This window comes from Melanerpes formicivorus, unplaced genomic scaffold, assembly GCF_026170545.1.
Source record: "Melanerpes formicivorus ecotype bairdi unplaced genomic scaffold, bMelFor1.0.p_v2 SCAF_120, whole genome shotgun sequence".
NCBI lineage: Eukaryota > Metazoa > Chordata > Aves > Piciformes > Picidae > Melanerpes > Melanerpes formicivorus.
The window spans coordinates 1,284,120-1,292,809 of NW_027142472.1; the positions used below are offsets into that span (position 1 = coordinate 1,284,120).

Here is an 8,690-nt window from a genome sequence, read left to right on the forward strand (position 1 = left end):
CACTGGAGGTGTTTAGGAAGAGACTTGATGGGGTGCTTGGTGCCATGGTTTAGTTGATTGGATGGTGTTGGGTTGTGGGTTGGACTTGGTGATCTCAAAGGTCTTTTCCAACCTGGTTTAAAAAAAAAAATAAAATAAAATTATAACCTTTATTGGAGGGGTCATATAAGTTATAGTAGAATCATAGGATGCATTGGGTTGGGAGTGACCTTTGAAGGTCATCTAGTTGAACCCTCCTGCAAGATCTTGCATGAGAAAAGAGCTTTCTTCTTGCTGTTGATCATACATAGAAATCATGTCAAAGATGATGAAAAGGCTAAGTTCTGTTTGCTGTGATATAACTGGCAAGAAAGATCCTGGCACAATCTATACTACAGATAAATGTAGACAGAATAAAATGTAAGGTTAAGGTGATGCAAAAATTCCAAACCAGAAGGTTCTAGAAAAGCAGTGTTGGAAAAAAGAAGCAGCATTATATCTTCCTGACTCAATGGAAAAATAAATGCCCACACACCCCACAAAGGAAAGGAAGGAAAAAGAATTTTCTTATCTTTTGAATGCAGTTAGTTATGACATGTTGTATTTTTATTGGGAACTTAAAGCTTGAGGGTTATTTCCTATTTAATGCAAACTTAGAATTTAGGTCTAGGTTAACAAGGGCTTGAAACTTGAATTATTGCTCCTGCCTAATAGTGGATTTGCATGGTCACTAAGTAGAGATTGCATCCCCCAAAGCTGCCAGCATTAACCCTTGAATATGTGTTAAAAGAGACAGATGAACTGCAGGCAAATAAGGAGAGCAAATCTAATGCCTTACTGAGTGGAACAATAGGCTGGATAATCGTTGAATGCATTAGCATGTACTTGGGATGTGAATGTGCAAGGCTGAAGAGTACAAAGCATGTGAGAGGGAGACTTATGTTAAAATAGTATAGCTGGTATAGTAGGTGAAAAACTGCACCATGTAGTGACATACTAAGATACAGTGAGAGGATTATTAAAGTGCCAGCATAAACCTGAAAGGCTTGTGATTTAAATTTCTGATGCTTCCATTTTCTAAGTCTCTTGAGAAGAAGCAAAGCCTGTGTTTATTTGACTGCATAGCAAACTAAATTATATTTAGAGAAGCAATATTTGCAATCTTGATGCCTGATATTGGTCAAAAAGCCTTAGAAGTAACTGGTCTGACAGTTTTATTTCTTTTCAGAGTGTATCATGCATCTCTCTAAACTGCTGGTAATATAATCAGAAAGCATTGACCCATAATCTACCAAAATAGCATAAATAATACTTTCCAGTTTAGTGAATCTCATAGTAGAGACAAGCTCTAGTGATAATACATGAATTATCTCATTCTGTCCTCTCAATTACTCTGTCAGTAGATGTGGCAAAATACTACAGTTCTTCACAGCACCAAAGCACTACCTACAACATTATCAATATAGATGTCCAGCTCCTTAGCATTTAAACTTTTTAGCTCGTTCACCAAACCAGTAAGTGTTCATCACAGGTTTTGGGCAGGGTGGTGGTGGTTGTTTGTTTGTGTTCTTTAGATTTCAAACATTGCAGAGCACAAATTTCAGACTAGTGTGAAACAGCGTTTGTGAAGATAGTTTTCTGATGATCCATCTTCATCAGTCTGTTACTTGTTCCACTCCATGAAAAGTTGTCATGTTAATGGGAGCCAGTAGAATGGAATAACTCCATGCAGAGATGGGTAGGAAGCCTACTTTCTGACATTCATTTACTTTTCTCCTTACTTCTTGTTTCAGTACAATTCCGATTTCAGGATGGCTTCTGCAAGGCTGTATTTCCCTATACATGTGTGAAAGTGAGAGTGTAATGAAAAATACAGCAAAAATAAATCAGAATCCACATCTAATTAGCCAGTTATTAACTTCACTAGCAATGCATCACGAAAATAGTATTTGTGAATAAGAAAGTACTGATCTTACTTGCCAGAAATGCTTCATTTCAGATGTCTTGCCTCCACCCCTCCATGTGCCCAGAAATGTGCAAGGTACAACATTACTTTTATCATACTTCTGCACAAAATATGTTTGCCCTAGAAAAAAAATTGTCATTCCTGGGTAAGATAACTAATTATTTAAAAAGTTAAGATACTCTTAGAAAGCTTTGAAGTGGTAAAAAACATGACTTTTTTCACTTTTAACCAAAAAATTAATACAACTTTCAAAGATATACAGAACAGTAATTAATTATGGTGCCTCTGGGTTTTGAAAATACTGTAATTTTCTAATTACAGAACTTCCAAAGTCATATATTCTGATTTCCTCTCAGATAACTTGCATATAACTTTACTAAGGTTAAGAGAGGTAATACATAATTTCAGGAGAGGGAAAATTTATCCTGAAAGACTTTCATGTTGGGCACATAACAGATCATAATGTATAACAGAATCAAAACCATATTTATTTTTATGATAGACATTGAAATGAAATATTACACACTCTCTGTCTAGACTTTGGGAAAAGCTCTTGTGAATATATGTGGGGAAGGAAAAAGGAAGAGACAAGGAGGGTTCAAATGTGATCATCCATCTTAAACAGCATTTAGGAAAGTTTCAGAGTTTCCCTGGTGCTGGATTATATTAATTGCTGAAATAAGGCCACCTTGTTGGGCAAGTTCCTTCTGCTTTCTCTCACACTTGTTAGACATGTCACGTTCATGATTAATTGCTCGGGGCAATTGTGGGGAGGTGACAGAAGGACAAAAAAAAAAAGTCTGAGAATTACTCAGTTTCTGTTTGAGAGCCATCTTTTCTCTCTCTCTCTCTCTCTCTCTCTTTTTTTGCAGAAGGATTGTGTATTGTGACTCTGAAAAAAAGGTAAGATGCAAGTAGTTCATATAACAGTTTTTGTCGCTGGAAGTGATGTGATGGATGATTTTCATTTTAACAACAGCAACAAAAAAGAGTTACATTTAAAATCTCCTTCCAATCTGTGATACTGCAGAGCCAAATGATTTAATTTGGTAAAGTGGCATTAATGGGGAAAAAAAAACCCCAACCACAACACATTATAACTATCTCCTAAGCTTTTTTAGTTATTTTGTCTGCAGTGTTGTTAACTAATCCTCTGTCATCACCTGAAAACTATCCAAAATTATTCCCAGTTTTAAATTTATTTTCCTAATTATATATGGGATCTACTTACAGACTCACTTGTGCAGTATTTTGTATCCTGACCTTGACAGTATGTGTGTAAGTTATTGGAATGCAAAGTAAAAATCATTAAAAATAATGGTTCCACTCTTAAAGGTTAACATTACTATTAAAAAGGATATGCTGAGTTTTAGTTGATAATATCAAATTATCTTTATTGCAGCAATTCATAAACTTTAAGACAATTGAGGATATTAGTCTGTAACAGTGCTGAGCACAGAATTATCTCATGTGGTGTGCAGGGGTTCTTTTGTTGGAAAAGAGGATTTGAAACAAGGAGTTGTTGATTTGGGGTGAACGAGTTTTTTGTCCACAAATGCTATTTCAAACAAATCGATCCAAGAAGGCTGTTAGAACATTTCAAGGTTTGGTATCAGGATATGAACCTTTTCAGCATCTGTTCATCAATAAGAAATACTGAAGTACATGTCAGGTACTGAGGTTGCTTTCACAAAGCATGAGTAAATATGGAAATGGGAGCCAAAAGCAGCCATTAGGAAAATTATGAACTGTAGAAAGTCTCAGTTGCTTCTAAAAGACCTTAAAACCGGTAGGAAATACAATGTCTCCTGTGGAGCTGGAGGAGACCCTTGTATGTGTGGGATCTTGGTGCAGCCAGATCTCAGACTACGCTTAGTATCCATCTGAGCAGTTGTGAGCAAGTCTGTACGCATGTAGTTGTGGAGACAATAGCTCAGCCCCTTGTTAGAAGGTATGCTGCCTCTGCAGATTCCTGGAGTTGTCTTACGGAAGTACGTACTTGAGCAAGCTCCTTGGATTTACAGGGAGAGCAGCTCTTCATTCAGGAATCCCAGCTAAATAGAGTTACATGCACAAAAACAATTCTGAAGGCATCCTGCTTCAAAATGTAGGGTTTAAATACAGGAATGACATGTCATGATCTTCTCTATGTGATCAAGTTTGAGTCCGTGATGACTTCTGCTCTTTGGAAGCTTTTTGAGGATTCCATCAAGAGAAGTCTAAAATAACCTGACTACAGTACTTAATTAAAAAGTGTTTACTCAGTTTACTGCTTTATTAAATGTTTATACACATCTCACATTTCACCATGATCACAGCCTATGGCAGATACTTGCAGGAATAGTTGTGTTTTTTAAGTTTATAAACAGCTGACACCTCTGTGATACCCATACCACTAATTACCCAACTGAGAATGGATGTTTCTAGCTTCACTATAAACAAATGAAACTGCTTTGCTGGTAATTTAAATGTTCATGATCTGTTTCTTAAGTTTAGAAGACACCCAGTCTTGGCTGATTTGATTCACTGCTGTGTTTCAACTGAGTGTATGCAGTTTATGAATTTCTCCTAAGGGAAAAAAGTGAGCAAGAACCACAAAGGAAATCAGATGTGTTCAATGAAAAATCATCCTTTGTTGTTCATTAACAGAGGTAAAACTCATTGCTATGTAAGTTGGTCATGAGATGGTGTGACAAAGCTACCATGTATCCTTCTTTGATTCTTTTAGAAGCTGATTTTTGTTGGTGTGTTGTCTCAGTACACTAGTCCAAGTGAAATGTCGCAGGATAGGGATAATATCCAATTACTTGTTTGGCTCAAAATAATTTCTGTTCAAATTTGAACAAAAGGCAGAAGAAATATCACCTCTTACAATATTAGAAAGAATCTTGGAATCCTGTGAATGAGTTTTTAATGTGTGCTTCTCCATTAAGGCAGAAAATTGCACTGGGGGAAAAAATACCTACCCTGTTTCTGCTCCATTGCAACAGTTTCACAGATGATGCTGTGCTCTGAATTTGCATTGGAAAAGAATTAACATTGCTAACGCATTGACTGCCTATGAATTCTTATATATAGCATGCTAATTAAGAATCAGTTTGGTTACATATGTGTGTGTGTGTATATATATGTTCAAGAGGAGTCTGCTATCTTTATAAATTACTATACTCAGACATTGCTGCTTCTTACCAACGTCACTGATTTCTTTGTATGTCATTCAAAGTGTGATCTCTAGAGTATAAGAATAGAGGAAAATTACCTTTTCTTATTTTTTTATTCCCCTTCACTATTACAGTCACGATCATAACAGTTTCCTGGTTTACCAATCCTGTGCTTGTTACAATCTCTGTCACAGAAATAAGAATGGAATTTAATGCCAATGCAGCCTGTGACACAGTAAATGGCTGCATGACTGAGTTACTGGAATGTGATGTGTTAAGTCCAGAAGGCGTTTTTGGGTTCTGCAACCTATAGCAGATAAGAAGACAGGCAATCAAAGGAGCAACACTGAACAGGGCAGAATGACAGATTTGTCTGTTGGTAATGGTAAGCTAAGAAATAAATGTTTGGGGTGGGAATATTTCTTTGAACCCTTCCTCTTCTGTCTTCCCCCTGTTAATTATATTGTACAACTGAAGTATTTCACAGCAGACCCCCTGAAGAATGAGAGCAATAACCACGCTATTGGGATTCAAGAAACAACAGCCAACCCCCCAAATAAATTCATATTCTATGCAATTCTCTTTTCACTTACAGTAATGAAGGGAATTGGCCCCTGAAATGAATAAAGCTAGTATGTCTATATCATTACCCAATCTCAGTCACATCTGAATAATTTTGGTTTTAACTCTTGCTGTATGTTGGGAGATACCTTCAGTTAGATATTATTGCTAATTGAATGCTTGTGGTCAGTTAATATTCAGCTATATCTAATCATGATAATTTGGGTTATTAGTATTAATTCAGTCTTCCAGCACTGCAAATCAGACATGAATCTGACCATTTAGTGGTATCCTGTTCTCACTCAGGGGGTAACACTGATTGAGTTATATGAAAATATCATTTTGTTCTAGGTGCCATAGGCAACTGCTTCATCTAATTTAATGTGCTTAAACAGCTGAAATGGTTCTGCAAGCATTCCTTGCCGTGTACCTGTCTGTTCTACGTTTTATTTAATGCCATTTCTCCATTTTACACCATGGCTTCGTGCCTTGTCTTAGCCATTCTGAATGGTTTCATAGTGTCAGCAGTTGTTCCTCATATTTTCTGTCTTCTCTGTCTTTTTCCTGCTTTTTGAGGTATACATTAACTGTCCATTTTGAAGCAGCTCTAAAGAACAACATGCTATAGTCTTTAAGGACAAATTTTACTGTACTTGCACTGGCCCAGTTTTCCATATTTGGATGTTTAAAAGAATTACTACCAAAGCATTACTGATGCTATTCCACACCTGGTATACTGTGTGCAGTTTGGGGCTGTCCGGTTCAAGAGAGACAGGAATCTACTGTGGAGAGTCCAACTGAGAGCTGTGAGGATGACTGGGGGACTTGAACATCTCTCCTGTGAGGAAAGACTGAGAAACCTGTGTCTGTTTAGTTTTGAGAAGGCTGAGAGGGGATCTTATCAATGTCTATAAACACCTGAAGGGTGGGTGCCAAGATAAAGGTGCCTCTTTTTGGTAGTGCCTAATGATGACAGGACAAGGAACAATGGGGACAAGCTAGAACACAGGAGGTTCTGTCTCAACATGAGGAGACTCTTCTTTATGGTGAGGGTGATGGTGCACTGGAATAGGCTGCCCAGAGATTTTATTGAGTCTTCTTCTCTGGAAACTTTCAAAACCCACCTGGATGTGTTCCTGTGTGGCCTGCCCTAGGTGATCCTGCTTTGGAAGGGGGTGTTGGACTAGATGGTCTCTAGAGGTCCCTTCCAACCCTTTACATTCTGTGATTCTGTGATTATTTATATGGTATTACCATCTTCAATCACGTAACTGTCACAAGGATAATGATTGCAGCAAGAGTGCTCTTCAGCACTGGTAAAGGCAAAGGAAGAAGGATGCACTTAGAGGAGTCCTGTGGGATGAGTTATCTATGGATGAACCCTCTGTGATTTCCTCATTGTAGTCTCAGGTGAAGATTAAAGAAAATTAATGACACTTTCACTGTGCAGTTCAGTATTTCAGTGAAGGTGATTTGACAGCCATCGCTATGAAGGAGCAGATGGTGGAAGAATACTCTGAGGTGGATTCTTTTCTTTCCCTCCAGTAGGTTGTTTCATTCCAGTGAATAATTGATGGAGAAGGGAAATTCATAACATAAACTGCTTGCTAGAAACATCGGAATAGTTTGAGAGGAAAACAAAGCTTTATTATTTTTGGAGAGGTTTGAATACTGTTTATAAGGTGTCTGTTGTCAGCCATCTTAAAGAAAACTTGGGCAAAAGAATAGAAGTTGGATGATGATGATTGTGTGCTCTGTTGCATTCATGAGCAAAAGGTGATGCCCCAGATATCTCTGTGTATGTACATATGGAACTCAAGAGTTTACTGTCTGTCTAGATTATGCTTTAATAAGTATCAGCAATGCCAGGGAGACAATGGACACTCACCTTTTATCATTCATAAACGTGGCTGGGGTCAATGGTGAGTCCATCTCAGCCCTGGGATCTGACATGGTTGGGTCAGAGTGTCACAAAGCCTGTGGCCATCTGCTGCATATGGCAAAAATTCTATTTACAGGGCTGCACCCTGCATGAACCTATGCCTGACTGACTAGCTCTGTGATCTGCAGCAGCCATGACCACATGGAGAAGGAAACTAGACTCCAGCACTGGGGAACTAAGCAGGTAACTGTGTTTAGAACTTCTTTTTATTTGGTTTTGCACCTCTAAGTTATGCTTCTGTTTAATTTCTGTTTTACATCTGCTTTGCCTGCCTCATACTTGTGTGATGCTTTAAAATATAAAATTGAGACCTGAAAAGGGATGTGTTTAAATCCCTGAGGAGTCAACAGGAAAAGGGTGAGTCAGGGCTACCCTTTGGATGGATAGATGTCAACACAGGGGCCAAGGGAACTGCTCCAGCCTGGCCAAGAGAAGATACAGTGTTTGATTAGGTACTGATCAAGAGACATCTGGTTTTGAAACCTATACAGCACAGCTGGGGGATGTGCTGAAAAAGGAGCTCCATCTAGACACTTGATGAGACTGCTTTTAGACAGCTGAGGTTCTGTCACTTACGCTCTCAATTGATATACTTTTGCAAACTGAGTATTTTAATGCTACCACATTACTCAGCCAAACTTGGCATCTCTAACATATAAAACACAATGCAGGTTTGTATTGAAAACTTCAGCAGTATTCTCTTTTCTAAGTGTGTATCTTTTTAACACTATGACCTTTTTTTTCAAAAGAAACAAACAATTTCATGCAAAAAGCCACAAACCATAAAAATGTAGCAAGTTATATTAATTAGGACATGAAAGAATGATAAAATTATTCTTCTTTAAAGTGAAAATATATGGAAATGATATGCAGCGATGAGTTAAAACAGAAACCATACAAGATCCACAGCTCTAAATCAAATGGGTTTGATGAAATAGAATCAGTAGATGCTTTGTCCATTTTGAGAGTGGGGGGAAAAAAAAAGCAAGCTATTTTCTGGATCATTTCAATGAACACAAGTGAAAAACATTCTGGTTTTGAACAAAGGAAAACAAACATCTTTTGCAGTGAAGCAGCAAAT

General features: G+C 37.7%; 1 long non-coding RNA gene across 1 annotated transcript; it reads left to right on the top strand.

Moving 5' to 3' along the window:
* Positions 1–4,530: 4,530 nt before the first annotated feature.
* Positions 4,531–8,018, top strand: LOC137456285 (uncharacterized). The gene is made up of 3 exons (XR_010991011.1): positions 4,531–4,596; positions 5,301–5,491; positions 7,686–8,018. It is a non-coding gene; the product is annotated as an uncharacterized lncRNA (long non-coding RNA).
* Positions 8,019–8,690: the final 672 nt, after the last annotated feature.